Source organism: Ixodes scapularis, unplaced genomic scaffold (genome assembly GCF_016920785.2).
Source record: "Ixodes scapularis isolate PalLabHiFi unplaced genomic scaffold, ASM1692078v2 PGA_scaffold3__209_contigs__length_174095766, whole genome shotgun sequence".
In the NCBI taxonomy this organism is placed as follows: Eukaryota; Metazoa; Arthropoda; class Arachnida; order Ixodida; family Ixodidae; genus Ixodes; species Ixodes scapularis.
This window is the reverse complement of record NW_024609868.1, coordinates 27,461,043-27,487,422: the sequence shown is the minus strand read 5'-3', so window position 1 is coordinate 27,487,422 and position 26,380 is coordinate 27,461,043.

The following is a 26,380-nucleotide window of genomic DNA, read 5'->3' as shown; positions in this document are numbered from 1 at the left end:
GTGCGAGTTATTCTAAGATGCCGTTAGATACTGTAACCCTAATCACGGACTTCAGAGTGAAGCGAAGGACGGCTAGTCGATCCGGATCGCTTGAGATGAACCGATAGTGGACCACCGTGACGGGGTCAATGGGGACGTTTCAGACAAATGGCAGTGTGTCACGTTTTCCCGGAACGGCCGTCCGTCCGCGAACCCTCGGTCCACTTATCCGAGGTAGGACAGGCAGACCGAAACAAATCGGCTCGGTCATGTGAAGCGAAGGCCGGGCGGCGAGGCGCCGGACGAGGATCAACGTGACTCGGGCAGTTACGGACAACAAAATCCACGAGAGGAAAGGACAACAGAGTCAAAAAAACCTTGTTCTTTTTTTTTAAATTTTAGTAGCCTGCAGGGAAAAACTTCTGACATTAATTGAACACTGAGCACACATCTGGCGGCTGAATTAAAGGTTTTCGTAAAATTAGAAGCAAAAAATTTAAGGAATGCTTATACGAAACGTTAAAAGACGCAAACCTCGAATATCAGCGACAATCTCACTCTCCCCTTGCTCGAAGTGCTACAAAAGGTATTTCCTGCTACGCGGCACAAAATTATTAATAAACCCGACAAATCGAAACTTCTTTCTTCATTTTTTTTTCTTTATTTGTCGAGCGGATATATTCTGCTTACCACTAAATAGAAGAAAAAAAAGTTCCTCACTACAGACACACACAACCACACCACGTTCGAACGTGGCGATCGAAAGCAATTTCATATTCCGGGTACACAACGTGGAATCCCAGCCGCTAGTATTTCAATTCGCGTGTCGAGGTTTCATTCACGCGGTTCTAGTATACTTCCAACCTTTGCTGGAAACTATGGCGCCTGGAACGCGTGTTCGATTGGTGTGTTTACCGCGTCCGAAAAAAGTGGTGCCTCGATTTCCGCCTGATGACGTCACAGTAGTGTAATTCTCTCGCCGGTCGCGATCCTGGCGGTGTCCCGACAGCTGTGGCCCATGTGTTCGCTGTATGTCGCTCTCCAGCTTGACCAGTCCACTGAAGCTTCGGCAGCTAGGGGTTGGGACGCCTAGGGAGACCGCGACGACAGCGACACTTGCGTTGGCTCGTGCCTTTTTGCCGGAACTTTTACGATTAACCGCCAGGGTCGCGACATCCGACACCATGACAATCAGGCTTTTGTTATGTCAGTCGTTGCCACTTTGGGACCACTTTTGAAGCATGGGCGGGATAAGACGCTAAACGCACCGCTCGCAGAAACGCGTTCCAGGCTCCGTGCTCGAAACAATGATGCCTGGAACACGTCCTCCGTCCGGTGCATCTGAAACGCCCCCTCTACGACCCACACACCTGAGCGTCCTTTAAATTCAAACAAATCACGTTATAAAAGCCGTCGGGCAAGGCTCTGGGATTACTGCTGCTCGGAAAGTTCTTAGCACCGGAAAAGGAGATACAGGTGGATGCAGTCATCACTATCATCGCGGCCTACCATTCGGTGGCTTCTAGGGTACGTCGACGGATTGACTACGGAGTAGAAATGCCGCGAACAACCCTAGGTTCGAATTCGAAAAGTTTCGATATTTTCGAACCGAACTGAGGTTTGAATTCAAAAGATTTCGATATATTCGACCGTACGGAAGCTCGAATTTGAAAAATTCGCAACTTTCAAAAACCGTGGAGTTTCGAAATCGAAAAGTTCGAAGCTTTCACAATTCCTAAAAGTTCGGGTTCGATTATTTCGAACTTTTTTTTACTTGAGTTCGAGAAATTCGAAGATTTCGATCTTTCCTGATTTGAAATTCGAGAGATTCAAATGTTTCGAATTCCTGTGGATCTGAAATTCAAAAAGTTCGAACGTTTCGAATTCTTAGACATAAAGTTCGATAAATTCGAGGATTTCAGATTTCTTTCTACATAAAGTTCGAAAATTTCGAAGGTTTCGGTTCTTTTTTAGGGCTAAGTTTGAAAAAAAACCTTTGAAGGTTTCGAATTTGTTTTAAGTCCCAGTGCGCAAAGTTTGACGTCCGGTTTTCATGTTCCGCCACAGTTTCAGTTTCAAATAACGTTTTCACGCCTCACTGGTTTTCACGAAATCAGGTTTAGAAAAGTTCGGGTGTGATATTTAGACTGCGCGAAGTTGGTAAAGCAATTAAATGAGACGACGAGTGTCCCCGATGTGGCTGGAATATTTGCCAGTGCAGAGTGGCGCGTGACTATAGATCAGTAATTGTGAACGCCATTCCGGGGACGGGGGGGGGGGGGGGGGGGAGGGGGGGTCATTAACGTGCATCATGAAGTAGTGATCACACGAACGCACTGTTTAACGATACTCATCCAGTTCGAAACGGCCAGGGGCAGGGTTGAGGCTCAGAAAAACCTTGAAGCGATCTGTCAAACTGCCTCCCTACCCCCTTGCACGCTGGTAGTATATAATCCATTCCAACGCCGCCCGAGTGACGCTAGCATATCGTAAGTTTACTTTGTACATGATGCAAAATCCTGAGACTGGGAATGAAAGTTGAAAGAAAAAGTCTAAGAAGACAGAAAAAAGGGGACAGGACAACGTTTCAAACTGAGCTCAGTACAACGTCTCAGACTCAACTCAGCTGAAAACTCAGCTCAGGATAACGTCTCAAACTCAATTCAGCTGAGTTTGAGACGTTGTCCTGTTACCTTTTTTATTTCTTCTTACACTATATCTTTCGAATTTCGTTCCCAGTCTCAGGAGTTTGCATCATGATCAACATACACCAGCTCGCCTGCACCTCGACAATGTTTGAGTTTGTAATTGCTTTGGAGGTTTATTTTCCGGGACGGAAGAAACGCCGAGCAAAAAACGCAGAAGCCGACACAGCTTGAGGTCGAGGAGTCTACTATACCAGTGGCGTAGGAAGAGATAAAACGGAGGGAGGGGGGGGGGGGGAAGGAGGGAGGAGAGGGGGCTTTAGTCTCCCCCCCCCCCCCAGATATTTCGGACTGTTAAAGAAAACAATAAGGGGAGAGAGGGCATGGTCGAGGTTATTTTAGTCTAAAATTATTTATGCATATGTATAGCTAGTGTCGCTCTTCATTGCATAAAATATCGCGTAGATGGTCATTGTTAGAAACTCGTTGTCAGAATGTACTACTCGTAACATGCTCGGTGGTTCGGAAGTTCGGAGCTTTGTTTTTTCGACCTAAATAATTGTGCCATTGGAAAAAAATAATAAATAAATTAAGATAACAATGAATGTAGAAATGAAAAGCTGGAGAAAAAAAAAACTATCAACAACCCGCCAGAAGTGTTGTATTCTTACATATTCAGAGGCTCAGAACTATGAAAGAAGCTTCTCCTACCAAAATGTGTACAGGCTAAAAGAAATACGTCCCAAAAACGTGAAATAAAAAAAAAAAATTAAAAATGTTTGTTTTTTCTTATGACGTGCCGAACTTGAACAATTTTAGAAATCTTACCCCCACGAGTTAATTTCTTCCTCAACCTGAAAAAAACAATGAATACATTATTTTGTATTCTGCAGATCGTAATGATATGTAATGTCTGCGGTGTTAAATTAAATGCGATACCTCAAACAATTTAAGGAAAAAATTACCGAGCTTAGGGCATAATTGCCCGTGGATACATGCTTGGATATTTCTTCGAAACTCGTCTTGAACAACAATAATCATATCTTATGACGACACTTACCTAGGCTATACATAGATCATTTTTAAAAAGTTTAGCATATCTACCATAAATAGCTTAGGCTATAGCGCGCTTAAAATATGGCACAAACGACAATTGTCAAAAACCGGTCGTCCTTCCTCGCTCTTTCGGCAATCTATTTCTTTAGAACCAAGCATGCCGGGTGATTGAAATAGACGGCATTGTCTTTCGCAAGGAATGCGGCACCGCACGTAAAAATGCGAGAAAAAATAAATTACGAATGTACCTCACTGCTTGAATCCAAATGAAACCGCCCGCCGGTCTTCCGAAGTGCGACGAACTTCGATTTTTTACGCTAAAAGTTCGAAGTTCGTCGAACTTTTGACTTTTCAGGAATCGAAGGTTCGACAATTTTCGATTTCTTTAGAATAATAAGTTCGAAAGTTCGAAAATTATGGATTTTCTTAGCGTAGGAAGTTCGAAAATTCGAGAAGCATCGAACGTTTTAGTGAAAGAAGTTTGAAAGTTCGAAAATCATCGCATTTTCTGTTTATCAAGTTCGGAAGTTTGACAAGCATTGAATTTTGCAGTGTAATAAGTTCGACATTTCGAAAAACTTCGAACTTCTTAGTTTAACATGTTCGAAAATTTGACTTCCGTCGAATTTCTCGATATGGAAAGTTTGAAATCTTTCGAACCTTTCGAACCGCTTAATTCGATCATCGAAACTTCGGTTCAAAAAAAGTTCGCGGCGTCCCTACTACGGAGTAAGCTACCAGCGGAACAGGTGCTTGCTATGTTCTGCTCCACTGCTGTGGCTGCCAGCACCATGATTTCAAATCGCGGGGACAAGAAAACTGGTGCTGAACTAGAGAGAAGTCAGTGAACTGGACTGCGTTTTATTCTTTATTATTTAAAAAATACAACTACGGCGCCATCTTCGAAATCAAATATCACTCTATTAGAAAAGGAGCGATATTACAAGCTGTTAAATCTGCTTCAAATAATTTTTAGAACTCTTCCGATACACTTGCTTACAATAGCTAGACTTCGTATCTCTATATTTATGCTAAATAAACATACTACTAGGATGGAAAAGCATAGCTAGGCAGAATGATATTTTAGGTTCACATGCTCCCTGGGATTATTCATCAATCTGCCGTGCTAGAAAATACATCTAGCTTTAAATAATCGCTATATTTAGCTACACCGATAACAATGCGAGAGAAATATTTATTTTAATGTAAAGTGCATTCGGTTTGAATAACAAATTTTTATTGATGTAATCCCCAACACACTAGAGCAAAAACAACCTGATTTTTTAGTTAGATAAGAACTTTATTTGTCGTTTTGTTTTTACTTCATTACAAAGGACATTGCTTTTCTTGCTCTCGCTTTTCTCTTTTGCTTTTTTCATTTCGTTGCAATGGAAAGTTACGGCTGACGAACCAAATAGAAATCAAGCTCGACGCTTTGATTTGCTGGCATTCAGCATTATATGAACCTTTCTTGATTGATCTAACTGCAAATTAAGTACGGATAAAAATCACCATATGATAGACACACCGTAAATAAAGGAAATATTTTGCGGATTATTTTTGTTAGGGAAACGTCTGATTGAAATTATCAACGTAAAACTTGTTTATTTAAATCATTATTAAAGCACAGTTTAAGGCATATTTATTTTTATTCTCCGATCTGATTGCTTGTTTGAAAAAGAAGTTTTTCGGTGATAAACATTAACAAGAATTTCCAGTGTTAGGTGAACTAGAGCAATACTGGGGAGATTAATAAGCCTCTCCCATCCATTGAACGCGGTAGTTAGAATGATACCTTAGTTCGTCCACTCGTTCGAACGTAAATTAGGCTTCACCGCTCGGCACTCTCGACATTGGTATTGCATTAGTAATGCAATTATATTGGTACCATAGAGCCTCCACCTCCAGGGATGTGTACGGAGAACCGTATTTAAATACTTACTATTACTGTACCATCCAACAACAATCGTTACTTACGAGTCTGGTTTACGTTTCATTAACAATTTCATGGATTCTTGGAAGTCGCAAATTGATAAACAAGGTAGAGAAGACAAGCGGCCGCTCGGAGGATTGTTCGAGGTCTTGTTTTATTGGAAAACACACCAAAAAATGGTTTCTGCTGCTTAGTAGGACCACGCCATAGCGAAATTAGCTCACGACAAACAGGGCAAACAAGATTAAAGCCAGTAAGAAAAACTGCTCGAGGAGAACGAGAGAGAACAACACACTAATAAAGGATCAACGAACCCAAACATAATTAACGTTGCCAAAACATCAGTTGCAACAGCAGCAGCGCAGCCAGGGAGGACGCTTATCAGGGCTCGCTTGATTATCCCCCTGCACGAAGAAGAAAATATCATTGCACTAGAGAAGCCCCACTCGCATCGCACAATGGCATCGCATTAAGGGTTCCGGCCTAGCATTACATTGTTTTCTTTCTGCCCAAGTATAGTGTTGTTGAACTCAATATTCTGCAGTGTGGAGTACGTGGCACTTGTAGCACGATGGTTTCGAGAACAAGATATCAATTAACCTGGAAATTACCTGAGTTTCTCGGGGTTGTTGGACCTCGTTTTAGTAATCTTTTGTAGAAGCAAAAACATTTTACATTAAATATTATATTTCACCGAATCGAATCTAGAACTAGAGGTCACACTCTTTTTTTTCTTCATAGCATCTAAGCACAGTAAGTGCAGAAAAAAAATATTAAAGCCTAGAAAAATAGCCGCGCCATCGATTCTCAATAGGTTAGTTCCGTGATATAGAGATACCCCGAATGGAGGAGAACGACTTTACTAAAAATATGTAATGCACGCCGTCGCTTCAGCGTATTTCGTTTATGGACTTTCGAGCTGCATAAAAAATCAATAACTTTCTTTTTTTTTTTTTTTTGAGAACGCAGGAGACATAATGCGTCTCAATGATCATAGACATTTACATATTCTATAGCCTAGGCTCACGAGCATACAGCAAACACCAAATGTTGCTTAAAACAATTCCGATGACACCTTTGAATGCTTCCGCTCGCTTATGGTGAATTCGGGTGGTCGCCTCTCTCCTCTGACCATGATTGAGCAGAGCGCCCCCTCCTCGCCCCCAGAAGTACTCGGGATACTTTTCAGCTGATCACAACTGCTGGGTTCAGAGCGCTCTGACATTCTCAGACCAGTCACGGAAGTAGAACTTCTTGACAATGCCTTATTAAAAAAAAAAAAAAAAAAAAAAAAAAAACATTTACAGCATACGATCTACGATTGAGGAAAATTTACGCTCGCAACGTAAGGAAATGACGGTGCTGACGTAAATTGTTTTACGCATCGGCATGTAAAAAAAGACAAAAAAAAAAGAAAACAGCAGTCTGCGAGTTGATTTTTGAAGAACGAAACGAAAGCCAATGCTTGAAAAGAATCGTCAACTCACCGCATTTTCGACAGTGAACGCGCTGCGATAGCTCATGCCTACGGCAGAGCAGGCAAATATAAAATGGTTAATAAATTGCATTTTCCTCACGGGAAAATTTCGTGCAAGCAGGATATAGCCCATATTGCCATGTGACTCAAATCACAGTGCATTATATTCGGCTTTCCGTTTATTTTACAACACAAACCATCGAAAGCACTTTTAGCGAATCTGAAAATTTCTTGAAGCGACCTCAAAACACAGTAAAACAGCGGCGAGTTCTGCGATTTGTTTCTTCGTCGGTTAGGCTTAGCGGAATCACCGCCTGGAGGTGAACTATCTCGTGGAAGCACTGGGAATACTTCACACGTCGACTTCACAAGCCCTTTGTGTAACCACATACCAATCGCCGTCATGCCGGACCCCGCACACCACAACAGACCACTGCCGGCCATCGTCAACAAAACCGCGTGATCTCCGTCCAAGTACCACGTGACGCCTGCACAGCTCCGCAATCCGACGGCTACCTAGGTAGCGTTCTTAGAGGAAGAGGCGCCTTCGGAATAAACCTGCCGGTTAGGCCACAGCACTCTCTTTCAACCACCCGATCTCGCGCGCTCTGGAAAGAGCGCTCGAGAGCGCGCAGCCACGCGAATTCGCCATTAGTTTGTCTGTGGTGTACCGGCGTGGACGGCCACGTTTCGCTACTGCCGTGGTTGCGGAAGGCAGCCGATCTGGCCGATCGCGCGCTCTCGTGAAGCACCAGCAGCCCCCCCCCCCCCCCCCCCCCCCCCCAGCCCCTCTGCTTCGGCAGTGCCTGAGACGAGAGCGGTTGCCGAGCACGCTCTTTCTTAGAGCCCCCCCTCCCCCCCCCCCCCTCCCCCCTTCGGCAAAGCCTGACATGAGTGCGGGAGCCGAGCGCGCGCTCTCGTGAAGCGTCCGCAATGGCTATCTAGGGGCCGTTATGCTTAGCCAATAAAAAAATGGGCATTTCTTCCGTTTTTTTTTTATTTTTTGTGGTTACAGCCATTGTTGGCTCCACTCCGTGATATAGCTAATGCTTTCACATAAAAGAATAACTTTTTGGCTACCCAGGAATTAATCTTAGGTATCGAAATTAGTTCCCGCAGAAGAGATTTGGTCTAATGAGTTAGTAACGTTGAAGCGTAAACATTTTTTTTTTCTTTTTTAGATTTTTGCAAACTTTGTTAGATGGAGAGAGGGGAGATGATATTAACTTAGTTCTGGAATTTTTTTTTTCTTTCAATTCGTGTTTCTTTTTTTTTTTGGGGGGGGGGGGGCGAAGGAGGGGGGGGGAGGCTTTTAAATTAATATCTTGAGATAGATACTTCTACAAAGTTGTTGAAAATATTACTAAAAGTTTGCAAGTCCTCTCACAACGAAGAAGAACCTCATTCCCAAGAAAAAATATAATTTATGTCTTTCGCGGTGAGGGCCGCGAATGCAATACCGCGAGCACGTTGAAATATATTGCGGCTCAAACGAACTGGCGCTTGTCTGATCTGCGAGCGTGCAATCCTGGCTCGGTTAATATTAACTCAAATTCACGGGTGTCAGCGCGAACAATCGGGCTTTAAATCGCAGCTGTTACGAAACTCCGCCAAAAGAAATCAACCGGCAGTTTTTTTTTTGTTTTTTTTTGCGCAACAATGATGCAAGTGTTACAGCCACCCACACTGCGAATTGGTCGAGTTAATCTTTCCCGTTGTCATGTCCCACCGCCTCCCACTTTGTTGTCATCTTTTGAGACAGTGCCTACGAAAGATACGTCCGGTTCATAAACAAGGCAATAACGTATGCTATGTCAGATCAGTCGAGATGTATCTCACAGTGTTTCCCCTTAAACTATTTGCCTTTGTCAATGGCCAATGAAAACAGCAGCGATATATAAAAACAGCAAGTGAACCTTGCAGACGTTTTGCGAAAGATATTTCAGAAGTGAATATTGTCACAGGCATCACAATTCCGTAATAGGTTTTTTTTTTTCTTGTCGTTTTCTTTCTTTTAGCGAAGTTAGAAATACTTGACGCCTTCAGGTGTCGACATCTGCTTCTCCCCGACTGGCAAAGCGAGCGGCGACGTAATTTGGCACTTGATTTTCGTCATAATATCGTTTTCGAGAGCGGGGAGCTTACGGGAAAAACGACTCTCTCCGTGCCTGAAATGTCATAAATAGATTATTTTCTAACGCACACGCACAGAGGGCCTAGTGTCAGTTTAGAAATTGACAGGCGCCAAAAACAGAAGTTCGATACGTGACGCGTGTCTTCATTGCGACACGAGCACTCGGCGTATTCCTCACGCGGGCGGGAAGAAAACAGACAGACAGAAGCGTATCGGTTGAACGCATAAAAAAGAGACGCTACATTTCGACATCACGGCAATTGCACAGTGACGGTTCACTGCACGCAGGGCCGCCCCTGTATACGGTTTTGATCAGATGCCCGACGGACAGACTCAAACAATAATTAGGAAAATGTAAAACAAAATAAATAAGGGAAGTGCAAAGGGTCAATCTAGGTTTTTTCGCTAAAAACAGTTACTATCAGCTTCACCTATACTATATCTAACCTGAGTATGGACTTCAGCAAAGGCTACAATTGCAAGAAAATAGCTTCGATAGGTTATTTTACTGCACGACGGTTTTTGCAACCGAGATACATTCTACAACTGGGGGCCAGAACTTCTAGTCTTGGCTGCAGTCTAACTTAGTCTGTGACACAGTAATGTGACATTGCAACGTGACTCCCGCCTTCGGTAAAAACTTAGGAAAAATTTATGTAATCCTGGTCGTGTAAAAAAGCAATCCATTGACATATCCTGCTAACGACAACTTTTGTTGCAACGCGGTGGTGTTCGAGGGAACATTTCGTGCCGACTTCGAAACTGCTGAACATCAGTGAGCAAGTCTCTACAACTCTTACTAAAAACAGCTAACAAGCGTTAAACTTTTCTTATTAGTGTTCAACTTTACCAGCGGGTACCAAATTGAACATGTAATAGCCTAACTTCTATAACGCGACGACGACCCAATTGCGTCCACATGCTGTTGTGTGGCAGTTCGATAGGATGCATGAAAAAACCCCGAGACAGCGGGTAAACGACAAAACAGAAAAACGATTTAGAGACTTTTTAGTGTTGTGCCGGTTACCCGCAGTCTCGGGTTTCTTTCAACCATGTGCACTGTAGACCAGCTCGTTTGCGGCCTTACATTTTGTTCGATAGGATAATTTTTTTTTTTAAAGCTAGTTGCTTACGTGGTTTTTACATGACATGATTGCAACTATTGCTCGTTGCTTGTTACTGCGTTAGGTAGGTGTCTTTTTTTTTTTTTTTGCACAACATATTTTGTTTTGCTTTTTCAAGCAGAACACAATTACGCGATCTTTTAGTATATCCACACCGCTCCTCTCCACCTCTTCGTCTCCTGTTACAACATAGCGGTAAAACCGGAACCTCGGATGTAGCCACCAATGACACTGTAGCTGTAAAACTCTTAAAAAAAACAGAAAACACAGAGGATGGAGGTTCTTTGATCAAGTTTGTTTCCCGCTCCTTCCCGTATCCGACCAACAGCCAATTAGTCGACCGGTCAGCGCCGAGGTTGATTGAGGTTCGCGAAACTGGGATGGTGGGAAATTGGCAACGTTCCCTAAAGCCCGCGAGATGGCCGGAGTCTCCTATTCCCCTTTGAGAGGGCCGCCGGGTCCGATGGCAGAGCCGGCATCGCGTAGGGCTCGCTCGTTACTTAGTCCAGTTGATTGCCCCCTCGTTTAGCGACGGGTTTCATAGGTACGCAGTTATCGGCCGCAAGTAGGTACTCTACTTACTGTATCTTCTGATTTTTCGACCCCGTTCGTTTGAGAATGAACTTTTCTTTAGTTCTTCACGAGGAAGTGATAACAAACAAGTGTGAAAAGTAGAGTAATTTTGGTTTTATTCAGTTTTAACCGAGATGCAAGCGTTTTGACAATAGAACGTAATGAACCGACACACATTTAAGGCGGAGTACAATATATCGTTTAGATAAAAAGAATTTACATACGTCGCACGGTTTTAAATTAAACAATAAGAACACGTACTTATTGTAGTTTTAACAAAAAAAAAGAGTCCATTTATTCACCTGTGCAGTCTTTTAATTACTTGGCAAATATTTTGATATTGTTTAATACGTCTTGTTCCTCGATAATACCATATGTCTTAAAAGTCGAGTCAAAGCCTATGCACGAATTTTGTAAATAAAAGTGTGCAGAATAAAATAAACAGTGAATACGAGTCTGACAATTCAAGGCCACCATTGCGTTTTTCAAATTAAAGAATTTGGAAGTATATAAACGCGGAGTCCCCGCTTCTTCTTGCTGAACTTATTCAATAGCTTCCAATGATACGTTGATTCCCGTTGTACCTCTAAAAATTAGTGACATTGTAAAGCCTTGTTTTATTGTGACTGAAGTAAACTAAGATGCCATCTTGCCCATCCCTTGTCCGCTGCGGTGTTGATGAGCCCCCACATAAATATTATTAAATATAGAGGCAATTTGCTTCATTCTCTAAAGAAAAGCTGATGTTGCGATCAGGAGAAATTTACCAAGTATGTGTTGCACAAGGAATGAAAAAAATAAATATATCATGGGATTTTTTTGCTTTTTTTGCTTTTGAAGGATGTCGTAATTTAGACAGTCTTGGGTAAGTTACTTTTAAAAAGTAATTAGTTACAATAACAGAGAGTTTGTTAAAATATATTTAAGTTACAGTTGCAGTTACCCAAAAATAAATGTAACGCGTTAAAGTTACAGTTACTTTGTCATAGTGACTTGGTTACTTTCAAGATACTCTAGTTCTGTGTTGTTTTTTTAATATGTAGTTATGAAAACATAGATGAACACCACCGATGATTACGATTTATTTTTATTTGTAACTATCAGAAAACTTTCATTTCACTGTTTGAGATATATATTACTAGCGTCGCTCGACTTTGTTAAATCCAAGCGTTTGCTGCTTCAATGCAGGATTATTTAGTTCATTTAACGCAGCCGCAAATACTTTACAAAGTTATCCTCACTCGACTTTCCCCTCTTGATGCACATCTTCATTGCTACAGAGGCGCACAACGAATAAGCTAGGTGGCAGCGCAGTATTCAGGATTAAAAAATCTTTTCTTATGGTGGAAAAATCGTTGAGACTGGAGAGAGCTGTCGAGGTTTTAGCATTCCATCCTTCCGTCTCCATGCTTAGCGGTAATGTCCAGAAATAAGAGCCGAGCCTCATCCCTAGGTGCTTCTGAAGGTTGGTGGAGAGGACTTCCAGGGTGCGTACACTCTTTTGCATTGTTTGCACCGAGCACTGCAGTTATCGCCACTACATTTGAGAAAGTTAAAGTGCAGTTCAAAGCCGGTCCACGGTAACACCTGTCGTTCGTTACTCATGACAGCCTCTCATTTCGGCGATAACGGTTAATTACAATCCAAATATTTTCCTTCCTTCTTGCGACATTCGCTATCCCTTCCTCTTTCTCTTAAGAAATCTCTTAATCCCCTTCCTCAGTTGACAGGAAAGGGGGATACTGATGAACAGACGAGTCCATTATAAAATTAGAGAGAAGGTCAGAAGGTTAAACCGTTTGGAACTGATTCAAGGGGGAAGTATTGTTAGTATAATAAAAGGTAAAGAGAGTAATGAACAAAAACAACACAAATTCGTCTCGAAATCCGTTCCGCTTTTCTTTTTAATTTCTTCTATGCAAATCAGAACAAAAGACTCAGCCGTGGATAACGGGCTCACGGTTCCTAGGAAAGGGAAAGTCGACCAGTAGTAACACAGTCTGTGGCCCCGGTCATCAGTGTCTTTCTTTGCGGCATCTCGCTTTCGCAAAGATAGCTATTGCCGCAACTCCGGCCGAACCGGTGACAGAGGCTCTCGTTTGGCAGTAAACAGCTTACCGTTAGGTGTCAACGCGTCGCGTGTTTCTGCGAGGTGGATCTGTCGCTTGGCTGAAGAGGCGGGGTTTTTCGATGAGGCCAGAAAGGTGAAGACGGGGCGAGAGAGCCCCGCACGAAAATGTTGAAATAAAGCAAATGCTAAATGCACTTTTCCGCGCAGTGTTGCCACGCGCGTCGCCGAGTGAGAGTGGTGGTGGCCGAATGGTTACTGCGCTCGACTGTCGCGCGGAAGATCTGGGTTTTATTCCAGGTAGCGGAATGTTCTTTTATTTATTCTTTCTACTTGTCCTTCTCGCAAGTTCAGGAAATAAATCAGATAAACAAACAAAAAAATGGCAAACTAGGGAGGCTTGTAAAACACAGTCCTATCGAGCGTAGTACAAAAAACGAAGTCCACAGTCCTATCGATCGTAATACGGCTTGAGTCGCACGACGTGGACGACTTCCAGTCGTGGAGGGCGACGCGATGAAGTCCGTGTTCCGTCGGGCATCACCTTGTAGTTCAGATTCCCGAGTCCACGAAGCACTTTGTAGGGTCCGAAGTAGCGCTTCAGGAGTTTCTCGGTTAGACCGCGTCATCGCACTTGAGTCCAGACCCACACACGGTCTGCAGGCTTGAAGCGAACTTCGATCCGCCGAAGGTTGTACCGGATAGCGTCGGTACGTTGTTGATCTATAACCCGGAGTCGGGGGAGCTGGCGAACCTCTTCAGCTCGTTGAGCCACAACCTTGGCATCTTGGTTTCCCATCGCCAGCTAAATCGTGGAGCAGCATCACGTCGAGCATGGTCGTTACTTTTCGGCCATGCACCAGCTGAAACGGTGTTACTCATGTAGTCTCAAGCACCGCCGTGTTGTAAGCAAACGTGACGTAGGGTAGCAGCACCTCGTCCCACGTCTTGAGCTCTACGTCGACATACATGGAGATCACGTCGCCGATAGATTTGTTTAGCCTTTCCGTTAGTCCATTTGTCTGCGGATGGTACGCAGTGGTTTGACGGTGGCTGGTGCTGCTGAGACGAAAGATTTCTTGTGCCAGCTGAGCCATGAACGATGATTCACGGTCTGTAATGACAAGTTCGGGAGCGCCGTGCCGGAGGACGATGGACTCGACGAAAAACCTGGCGACTTCTACAGCAGTCAGTGAAGGAATGGCTTGAGTTTCTGCGTACCGCGTGAGATAATCTTTGGCGACGATTATCCAGCGGTTTCCTGACTGACGTTGAAGGCAGAAAAGGGCCAAGTAGGTTCATTCCGATCTGCTGGAAGGGTGTAGTTGGCGGAGCAATTTGCGGAGAGGAGGGTATGCCCCTCCTCCTTATCTGTACCCTCCCCTCCTCCACTACTGCTCCCCTCCCACTTAGCGAGAAGTTTTTGCTAAATTTGCTGCCAAATTTAGCGGAAAAAATTCCCCGCTGAATTTTGGGGGGAATTGTTTTCGCAAAATTTAGCGGAAACTTTTGTCGCTAAATTTAGCGGGGAATTTTTCCTGTTGAATTTAGCGGGTTTTTCCCCGCTAATTTTAGTGGGGAAATTTTACCGCTAAATTTAGTGGGGAATTTTTTCCGCTGACTTAAGTGGGGAATTTTTTCCGCTAAATTTAGCGGGGAAATCATTCCGCTAAAATTTACCCATAATGCAACGCGCGGTGACGTCGCGAGTGACGTCACTCGTGACCCTCATGACGTCACACGTGGCGTCACGTGTGACGTCATTACGGGCAACATCCAATAATGCAACGCGCGGCTAAGCCGACGGCAACGCCAACGGGAACGCCGACGTCGCTCAAGCAGGAAACGGGCTCCCCTAAGAGCTGCACTCTAAAACTCAACAACGCAGGGGTTAATTCAGTCGTTAACAAATTATCCGTGAGTGTTTAGAAAAATTGAGGTCCTACTCAACGGGGCCTAAATACCCCTGTTTTAAATTTTATGCAGTGATGGAAGATAAAAAAGCACGTAGGAAAATTTAAAAATAAAACTGGAAGAAAATTATTTGAGGCCTAATGCATCAGAGTGAAGGGCGAGGATAGCTGCGTAAGTGCAGTCGGGGCACTTAACCGAGAAAGATTTTGCTTCTTTGTGTCGGGAACCCGATTGCGTCTATAAAAAGTGAGTGTGTTTTCAATCAACGTTAAGAGGGAAGTAGCGCCCGGTCCACTTCCTTGCTTCTTTTGTCCACATATTTTTTCGGCGCTTTTCCACGTAAACCTGTACCGACTAGTCCACCTAGCCATTTTAATGAATAATGAAAATACATAACATGGACATAAAACTAGGTAACTGGAATTATTGTTTTTTTTTACCATTAAAAAACATGACCTGACTTAAAATTAATTTAACTTTCAATTTACTTTTGAACCTGCAGAGGTTAAACTGTAAAGATAGCCAAAAAGTTCCGATAAAAACTTAACACCTAAGAATCGTAATCCCTTTTTTTTTTCCAAGTGGCGGGACGCAGTTATTTACATAAGAAATGTTAAAATCATTTAAAAATTGTGAGTTCAACGATTGTTTTAACGTCTAACTGACCACCCTGCCTTAGGAATCAGAGATAATGAAAATAAGCAAAACAACCTTGGCCTAAGAAAAATAACACTAAGACGATGCAAGCTCGGCGGCTAGATTTAGTCGCCCGGTTGCATTGCACAAAGATGCATCGTATCTTTTCAGATTAATCCGAAAAACTTCAATAAACATTCTCCCTGTGAAATGTTTGTCAATTCGGATTTATCCGAAAAACTTCTCATTTCGAGGTCACGATGGCAAAATAAAGAGCAAAAAAGACGGTAGTTTCCAAATCAATTTTGTGAGAGCAGGCTCTCGGCGGTACTGAGGGGAGCTCATTTCGGCTCCCTTTGGAATCTCGGACTCTTGACTAAAGGGAGTTTTCCGTTTACATCGTCAAGGTTTGTTTTGAACAACGGGTTTATTTTGGTTTGGGCCAAGACAAATGTCACCGGTCTGGTTTTCAGCCTGGATACTACTCTTTTTCCATCGTTGAGGGGTGAGTGGGTCTTGTTTGTATATGAGTGAAGTCTATAGACCGTTCCATTAGGGTTATATCCGAGAAGGCAAAAAGAAAAAAAAAATGTCCTCCCCCTCTCACCCGCATCTCGTCTGCTCCGCCGGGTGGGCTGTACCTAGCATCCGGCTGGCGTACAAACTGTTTAGAATCGCGTCATTTTTGAAATTTCAAGCGCAGATGCGCAGATCTTGGTAAGCCGGCTGTCGTGTAATACTATGCTAGATAAAAAGACTAACAGGGTCCAATCGCGTTGTGACCTGCGTGCAAATAAAAAAAGAAATAGGGAAAACAGTGTTAGATTGGCCGGTCTCTCGGGCGAAAAGTAAATCCGGTTGCTGTACCTTTTTGTCCTGTAGGCCTTTAGCGACCATGGGTGGAAGTCTGAAATAATAAATAAAAACGTGCTCTCCCGCCGCAATACGCGCAGTAGTTGAGGGTAGTGCTGCCGGCTGACTCAACTGCTATTTAAGTAACCGAAAAAAAGATATGCTAGTTGATCATTTACCGAAATAGAACAACACAGAGGTCTAGGCTGATTGTGGAGTAGCCATAACTATTCTAAGAACTGGAACCACTTCACAACAGCAGCCACGAGCGAGAGTTCGATGTTCCGTACAGCCCGCCGGTACAGCCCAAAGATGGAGAATGGCAACCTCCCGGTTTGTCGTCTGCTAGCGGAGTCGGGCGCGTGCCCTCTCTCGTTTTACCCCGCCGAAGCCGTTGAATTTCCCGGATGTATGGAGAGGGCGCTGCTGTCGAACAAAATGGTGCCGTCCACAGAGCGCTAAATGGAATGGTCTATAAGCACGTAGATTTGCAAGAAGGGGGAGGGGGGGGCGTAGGGGGAGGGGCAGGGTAGCTGAAGCTTCTTTGCTTAGCAAGTAAATTCAGGTGCTTAGTTATCTCAAAATACTGACGTTCATTTGCTGTAAGATTCCACAGAAGCGCCTACTTCGTTCAAGCGCCCACTATTAACGCTTTCCAAAACTGGATATTCTGCAAATTATAAGTTAAGCACATGATTTGACCGAACAAGCGCCCATGTCTAGATTAACCCACTTTTTACTGAAAGTGGGGTGGCCGCTTTCCTGGTATTTTACGGTAAGCAAGACTTCTTTGCAAGCTTTGTCGTCGGACAGTTAGCATTTCCAACGCTAAGGACGCTAATGCCAATTGGAGCAGCAGACATCTCATTCAATTCCGGTGATGCTCTTATAAATTTAGGGTACGCTTGTGTCCAGAAAATATTCATTTTTTTTATTTGTATCTAGAAAAATTGCTAACAAAGTAAAACGAACTTCAAATAAGGAAGAATTAAGAATATAAAAAAAAACACTACGATAAACTTACTTTAGCCAAAAAAATTTCAGAAAAACGGTCTTCTAATTTTACAAAACATTAACTCAGAAAACACGGAATCCTAACCGGAAGCCAGAAAGGCCTTTTTGGGACCGGGAATACACGAAGCGTTTGGCTATCTTGATGTTTCTTGTTTCAGGATTATGGGTGACCAAATCGATACACGTCGAAAGCCCGCTTGGAGCAGCCGTCGTAGTTTCGATTAATTGTTCACCTTCACAATTTCTACGCTGTTCTAATCTCCCTTACAAAGCCTGTGTGATTAAAGAAATATATATATTTACCAGAAGCTAGTAAAACTATTCAAGTTTCGCAACACTAAAGCGCCCCCCCCCAAAAAAAAAAAAAAAAAACATAAAAAGAAAGAGGGGAGAAATTAAAGCTCATCGTGGGTCTTGATATACTTTGAAATTTTGGTCAGATATGATACCATGAAAATAACTGTTACATTTGGAAAATTATGTGATCTTATAATTTTAATTGTCCCCTAGGAGCAGCCAGCGGGCTTCGCAAATGATCCACTTTCTTGAGACTCCTGATTCTCCCTCTCCAGTAACCAGTATGTCCAATTAAAAGCCTCATTATGCGTCCTTCCTATCTGTCTTAATATTCTTTTTTTTTAAATTTTCTTTAGTGGTGCCTTACACTATTTCTTCCTATGCCTCGTTTAATTATACGCCAAAGCTCAGTAAACGCCACAAGTCATACGTTCAAATAAATGCGTAGAGATTCAGATGGGGAACGTGAAGGTGCAATCTCAGTCGGGGATAACACGAGCACAGAAAAACTTTGAAAACCGAAACGTTTCACCTTTGGTTCTATGATTACCCACGTCGGCTCGTAACGACGGCAGAGTTGAAACTTCCGTTAAGCTAGAGTACATGCGGGTCAAAACTAGGAGTGTCGCGAACTTTTGTCGAACCTCGATTTTGACGTCAAAGAACAAGGTTTGACTGGTTCGCCAAACCTTCGAGTTCTTTCTCAAGTTCAAAGTGGTGCGTTGCCCGGCTTCTACAGTGGTGCCCGGCTTCTACACAAATATTTCGAATTTTGGGGAACAAACAGTTTAAAAAATAGTTCATTTGATATTTTAGAAAATGTTTACCGATGTTTACACTACTTAAAAGCGAAAATATTCGCTTTTAAAGCTTTCGTTAGTTGGTTATGTGAACCAGTAATAACCCAACAAATATTGCACTTCTCCTCCGCTGAGTGGAGTCAACTGTTTATTGTTTTTTTTGTTTTTTGTAATCTTCGCGCAAACGCGCAAAAGTTGAACTGCAGTCGAGCCTTTGTCAAACATTACATTAAAAGTTTGAAACAGTCGAACTTGGTCGAACTAGAACCTGGGCAGGTTCACGACGTTCCTAGTCGAAACCGAGGGCAGGGGAGGAGATGAGAGCGCGCAGGAACGCCTGAGCACCGAACTCTGGTTGGAAGGATTAGTGGGTAGGCGGAAAGCTCGTTGCACTTGTCTCTATTCAACGATCGAAAGCGAACGCCGAACGCAGGGTGTTCGGCGTTCCAAGGCGTTTGAACAGCGAGTATCGACAAAGGAAGCTATAGCTTACGGTCTACCCGGTAATCATTCCAACCAGACTTCGGCGATCTGGCGTCCTCACGCGCGGTCATTTACTCCTCTCTCTTTCAGTTTCGACCCGTTTAGAGAGAAAGAGGAAGCGCTGCCTTTACCCTCCCCCCTTTTGTAGTTCAAAATGGCGGCTCTTTGTTTCCCTTGATAAGAACGCGCATCCGAGTTTGCCTCGCGAACGTGTGCTATGCTGCACAAATGGTGAGGCTGCCCTAGGCTATCCGGCGGCCTTGTGCTCTCCAAGAACCGGCCTTTGTATCTGCTTTCCCGCAGGGCACTCCAAAAAGTCATTCGGCGCGATCTTCGAGAGGTCTCTAAAAACTATGATGGCGAAACCCAGTTTCGTTCTAAAATTAATGTCGGCAATGTAACGCTGAACACGATCTTTGCACCTGAAATTTCTGCTAAATTTCACGTGACATTCTTGTCTTGTTTTTTATAAGTCGTAACGATTTTACGTTCGGGTTATTCGCTGAGTGTACTCCGTAAAGCACGGTAACTAAATCGCCAAACCGTGGGCGAAAAAAAGAACGTTTGGGTATTTTAGCGACTGCAGGTCAGTTCCTAAAACCTTTATATGCTCACAGCGATTACAGAGATATTTCTGAACGAAGCTCACACCCAACACACTGCTCCCGAGACACGCACGGTTGAACGAAGATTCGACGACCCGAAAAAAAAAGTAAATTATAAAAAAACTTATGCCGCCTTATCGAACCCTCCACAGGAGCTTCCGTATGTCGTCCCAAAGCTCTCGCAGCGCGTGACTTTCGCGCGGAAACACCATTCTCGTCTTCCATAAAAATGCGCGCACGTAGAGTGGCATACATCACCGGGCTTCTTTTTGTAACGTAAATCTTGTTCCGAATTACCTGTTACTTTCTTGAGTTTTGCCATACTTTCATCCCACTGTGTTTTAGGCCGTTCAGACTTCGATTGTAAACAGCAAACTAAAACGCTATAAAAACCTGAATAAGCAGCGACGTCGAAGTTGGTTTTGGGAGCCGGGCAGCGTCTATGGCCGAAGGCGAAAAAGCCTGAACGTGTTCGAGCGCACAGGAGTTGTCAATCTGAAAGCAAAAAGTATTCTCTGTGCGACTTTTCCGGGTAACAAACAGCATAGCTGGCAGCCCCTCTCCTGAAAACACTTTATTGTTTATTTCGAGTTTGCTATGTATGGTTTATTGCGCCTTTTTAATTTACGCTCAAGCATAATGAAGTAAAATCTGGGATTCAAATAATATTAATAATAATTTAGAATTCTGGGTGTCAATCAAACTACTTAAAGCATTCAACACCGTCTTTTGTGTTATCTGTTGTGTATTGTGTGTGTCCACGAGCGGGTCTTGGCAAAGGAAAGATAAAGAGGAAGACAGACCGAGTACGAGGATGGAGCGAGTTGGTCTTTCGTCCAGCTGTTCATAAGTTTTAGATTAAAACACAACAAATGGCGCAGTCCACCAAGCCTCAACTCCGGCATGAAGGTCGATCCAGCACCGCCGTTTCTCCGACGCCAGGCAAGCCTGGAATTCCATGGGACGAATGGTACGCAATTTTTGAAACGTACATAATCGCTTCCGGCGGGTTGACGATGGACGACGTGAGAAGGACTGCCATTCTACTAAGTTCGCTTGGAGCTGAGGGTCAGCGGACCTACCTCAAACTTCCAGGACATTCAACCGCACCAGCGGCCACCCCTGGTATACCTGAAGGTTCCTCGGGAGCTACTTCAACGGCGGACGTTTTACAGGCACCCGTTCCAACAGCATACGATTTGGAGTTAATGAAATTGCGAATATTCTTTACACCAGCCATCGGCAAAACGGCTGAAAGATTTGTTTTCCATTTCCGAGCTCAAATACTTGGCCAGACAGTGCAAGGTAACGTGACGGTCCTTCGAGGTTTCGCAACAAACTGCCAATTTGGGGTCATGAGGGATGAAAAGATCAGCGATCAACTCGTTGAGAAAACGAGCCATCCCGAAGTCCGAAGCCACCCACTCCTGGAGGGTGAGCTTTCTCTAGAAACAACTCTAGCTATCGCATCTCAAGTTGAACAGGCAATGACGGAAGCCGTAATCTTTACAGAAGAAGTGGTTTCCTGTACTGAAGTGGAAGAAATTAAAGCCCAGACTAAACCAAAACTTCTGGGACCTACGTCTAGCCGAAAGGCTTCCGGCAGTTGCTACGGATGTGGTTCATTGCACCACGTTAAGGATGCCCCTAAATGCCCTGCAAAGTATCAACAGTGCAAGAAATAGCACAAGACGGGACACTTCGCCTTTGTTTCCAAACAGACAGTTTTTATTGCAAAATCGCGCGTGCGAAACGAATAACCAATTAAATGTTTACTACAAGCTTCACCAAACAGTCTATTACCTGCGAGATACTTTTGTCCCGTGTTCCAATCATACTTCTTGTCGATACGGAATCATCCATCTTAGGGGGATATCGGCAACACAAATAAAGAAAAACAATTCTTCCAGAGAACGTCTACCGAAGATAGTCCCACAAGTTGAAACCATCGAGTACAGCTTTCATTGATCATTCTAGAAAGGACATTCACATTCTGGGAAAATTCGACTCATCTGTGCAGTTCGCAGAATGGCACTTGCACATTTCACGTCGTGCGAACAGTCGCGGCGGTAATGGGGCCGAATGACTTACGAGCTCTGAATATTCACCTTGACCTTAGTTCTCTGAACGGCCGAACGGTGGACAGGTGGTGGCCACCATTTCCGCGAGAAATCCTTCAGAGCTTGTCAAGGAGCTCCACCACCTGTTTCAGAAGGTCTAGATCACGCCAAAGTTTTTGTCTACAAGGTCAATACGAAAGCTGCCGTCAGTCCAGTGCAGCAAAAACTGCGAAAACTCCTTTTCGCAGGGCGCGAAAATGTTTTTGAGAAACTGGCAGAGATAGATTCCTCCTATAGTATTTAACGTATCGATACATCAGAGTGGGTTTCTCATATTGTGGTTGTTCGGAAGAAGAATGGAGATATCCGACTCTGCGTAAACTTAAGGGGGACATTCAAGCTGACGCCGTGGTCTGTGAACGTTTTACCGCTCCGTCAAAAAAGCTGGACTCCTCCGTTTTTCAGTTTGAACACGTCCACGAGCCGTGGCAAGCAGAGGTCAGTCGGAGCGGGGGAAGAGATTTGACTGGACCACCCTCTGTCCACGTGCTTGGGTCGTTCGCTGCATCCGGAAGTCGCGCCGGTCGCCCTGCCGCGTCTCCGACTCCACGCAAGCCTTGCCGACTTCCTTTCCACTTCCGCTCATGAACGTGACTGGTAGCATCAAGTGGTTTCGTCATGGAGCACTACACGGGGCGGAACGCCGTAACTCGCCGGAGCGTGTCGTGACGAGTAGTGGCGAGGAGTGAAGTCTCCCAAGCTTTTCCGTGAACTTTCTCCGGCTAACCACGGCCACGGCCCTAGTTTGCATACCACTTTACGCAAACCAAATACTGCAGTTGTTTTTGATTCTCATCCTTTTTCGTGTCCGGATGAACTCTTCCAACAGCTTTCATGTGTAAAGGTCTTCAGCAAGCTAGATCTCTCGTCAGCGTACCGCCAGTTGGACCTGGGTGAGGACAGGTGGGACCTTGCATGATTCGTGATGAATGAAGGTTTACTCAGATTCATTAGGGCATGCTACGGGCTGGCTTCCGCCACCCCTACTTCCAAAAGGTGATGAACTGCATTCTTAGAAGTGCTCCGGGTACCATCGCCTACTTTGATGATGTGCTCATCTTCGGGCGCACAGGCAAAGAACATGACGCCCGACAAATACAAGTTTTACCCATCTACGAGATACGGGCCTGAAACTGAACAGAGAAAATGTATTTTTTTCTGTGCTGCAACTTCGATTCCTGGGTCATGAGCTAACTTATCAGGGAATCAAGTCATGTCAAGCTAACGTTGAAGCAGACTTGTGCCCATTACTTGAAAAATGAATGCATTACAATTACAAATTACCGAGTCCCAAAATGTAATGGATTATCGGTACAAATTACTTTCGCTGGAAAGTAACGGATTACTTTGCTCGCTCTGTTACAAAATACTTTCACGTTACTTGTTTCGTACTCTTTCCAAAAAAAAAACAATTGAACCATTTGTATGCTTTCAAAAATGTTCTGAACACTGCTTACCATTTCTTATACGCCCGCATAATACTAGTAGCCCTCGTAAAATTAAAATATACTCTTTAAAAGAAAGAAAGTAGGTTCACTCCATTCACTTGTAAGCTGACAAGGTAGCGAAAGCTGCAAACACATCCGGCATCCCGCTAGCTTACGGCAACCGGAAATGATCCCAGAAATCTCTGCAGAGAAAGCTAGCGATGCGCATGCTCAGTAGCTGCGTCTACCTCCACTAGGAGATTCGGAGGTAAGGAACCTGTTGTGTTCCGGGCCGGACGGCCGCGGAAGGTGGTGAACACCAGACAACGACCAGACGGTGTCCCTACCAGAGGTAGCAAGATTTTATTTGTCTCGTGCAACACTGTACAGAGTAGGGGTGGTGGTGCCATCTCACAAAAGGCGCAAGAACTACAAGTCACCAAAGTCCACGACACTACATCCACTCCCCCCCTTATGATTTTATGTGCTGCTTCCACATTAACTCACTTCAAAGCAGTCCAGCCTGTACACAAAAAAACAGACACTGTCTGCAAAACACGAGCAGTCACATTCTGCAAAACACGAGCAGTCACTGTCTGAAAAACACAAGCAGTCACTTTATGCAAAGTACGAACTCTCACTAAACATAGCCTAGAAGACGTTGCGGTGGGCGTCGCTCTCTAGAAGATCGTCGCAGTACGGGTTATGCACCGATGAACTCCGTTCCACTTATGGCGCCTGCAGTTCTGGTTATGCGCCTACCGGTGATGGAGGGGGTGTGCCCACAGGTAACGTGGTGAAAGTTGACCCAGACGTGCCAGGTAACTCGGTATTGTCATACCAAGGAGAACTCTGTAAAGAGTCTTGGTTCGGACATCACTGCCTGGGCACTGCCGATAACTTCGGCCCATTCCACGTACGTCCGTCTTCTAGGTAAAATGACCAACGCTCAACGCGCTTGAGAAGCTTTAGCGGTGGTCCGAAAGTGGGGGTACCCTTTGGGCCATGAACTTGTCTCCACACTCTCACATAGTGACCCACCTGGAAGCTCGGGGCCTTGGGAGCTCGACGTTGGTCGGCATAAGCCTTACTCTTGGCTTGTTGGTCTCTCATCCTCTTGCGAAGGCGACGCATCTCCCGAGCAGGGTTGGTGCAGAGCTCTGCAGTCGGAAGGCCAACGACGTCAAGTGCCGTCCTCATGGGGCGTCTATGGAGCAGCACGGCAGTAGTCATCCCGGTTGTAAAGTATGGTACGTGTATCCCTGTAGATTCCCAGATACTCAACAACGGTAGGCTTGAGAGGACGATGTTCCAGTAGCGTAAACTGAATATACGACTTTAGCACCCTGTTAAACCTCTCCACCAGGCCGTTTGCCTGGGGGTGGTAGACTGAGGAGAACAAATGCTTTATTCCTCTTGCTTCTAGGAACGTGTCAAACTCTTTTAATGTGAACTGTCGGCCATTGTCGGAGACGATCTCTGTCGGGTAGCCTTCTCGTGCGAAAGCGCTAGACAGAAAATTCATGACAGTCTGAGATGTGATGTCGCTGCAGAAGGTGACCTCCGGCCACTTTGACTAATACTAGTAAACAACTGAGATAGTGAACCGGACGTTCGCTGGTGCTTGCTCGAAGGGGCCGACAATGTCGATGGCGACCTTGCTCCTAGGTCTTTCAGGCAGTGGCACTGGTTGGAGTGATGTTGGCGCTGTCTTGACATTCTTGTCTGCGGACTGGCAGAGAGTACAACTGCGGATGGTGCCTTTGCCTTGCTTGTCTACTCCAGGCCACCACAACTTCTCTCGAAGGCGCCTCTTTGTCTTAACAATCCCAGGGTGGGACTCGTGCGCGTTCTGGACGAACGTCACCGTTAGCTTGGTCGGGATTACCAAGCGATCTGAGCGCAGAAGCAGACCGTCGACCACCGACAACTCGCTGCGGACCTCATAGTATGGGACCAGGTCTGCAGTGAGGTTCTTACGAGCAGGCCACACCATCTGGACACAGTGCATGACGTTTTCCAACGTGACATCCTCCTTCGTGGCACCGTTGCAAGTCTTCCCGATTTACAACTGATGTCACCAAGGACACAACATCTTCGTCGGCCTGCTCTCCACCTTCAGTGCCTGGCGCAGGTAGTCGAGACAGGGCATCCGCCACTTTGTTGTCAGAGCCGTGACGGTACTCGACCTTGAAGTTGTAGCAGAGCAACCGTGCTGTCCACCGTGCGATGCGAAGAGGACGCTGTCCCGTGCTTCGTGCAGAGAGCAGTGCCACTAAGGCCTGATGATCCGTGAAAAGAGTAAAGGGCCGTCCCCACAAGTGTGCGTGCCACCTCTCATAGGCCCACAAACAAGCCAAAGCCTCTCGCTCACCTGCCGAGTACTTCCGCTCGACTGCAGTCAAAGTCCGTGACGCGAAGGCAACAGTGCGAGTATGAGGCCCGTCGATTGGCTGCAGGACGGCACCAAGACCATATGCAAAAGCATCCGTGACAACAATGACGGGGAGCGCTGGGTCGAACATGCTCAGCACTTGGTTCGAGGCGAGGAATTTCTTTACCCTGGCGAAGCTAGCGTCCGCTGCCGCATCCCAAACGAAAGGAACACCTTTGCGTAGTAGTCGGCGCATCGGCTTTACCACCTCGGCCAACCTGGGGACGAACCTGGCGTAATACTCAACGAGGCCCAAGAAAGAGCGCAACATGCCAGGCTCAGATGGAACGGCTGCATGGGCGATCGCGTCAACCTTGGCCTGAAGGGGTGCTATGCCTTCAGCGCTGACACGATGTCCGAGAAACGAGAGCTCAGATGCGTTGAAGACGCACTTCTCATTGAGCTTGAGTCCAGCCTTGGAGATCCGACGAAGAACGTCGCGGAGGTTCTCGTTGTGCTCTCCCACAGTCTTTCTGAAGATAATTATATCGTCTATGTAGCAGAGGACGCCACTGCAGCCATGTAAAATCCTTGTCATCAGCTGCTGGAATGCTGCTGGGGCCGGTCCAAGTCCAAAACATATCCTCTTAAAACGAAAGAGCTCCTCATGTGTTCTAAATGCATTGAGGTCTCTACTGTCTGGATAAAGCAGGACTTGGTGATATGCAGTTGCCAGGTCCAGTTTTGAAAAGTGGCGGGCTCCAATGAGGGCGCGCAGCAGTTCTTCCGTATGCTGCAAGGGAAAGTTGTCGACGACTACTGCCTTGTTGGGTAATCCGAGGTCGACGCAAAGACGGATGCTGCCGTCT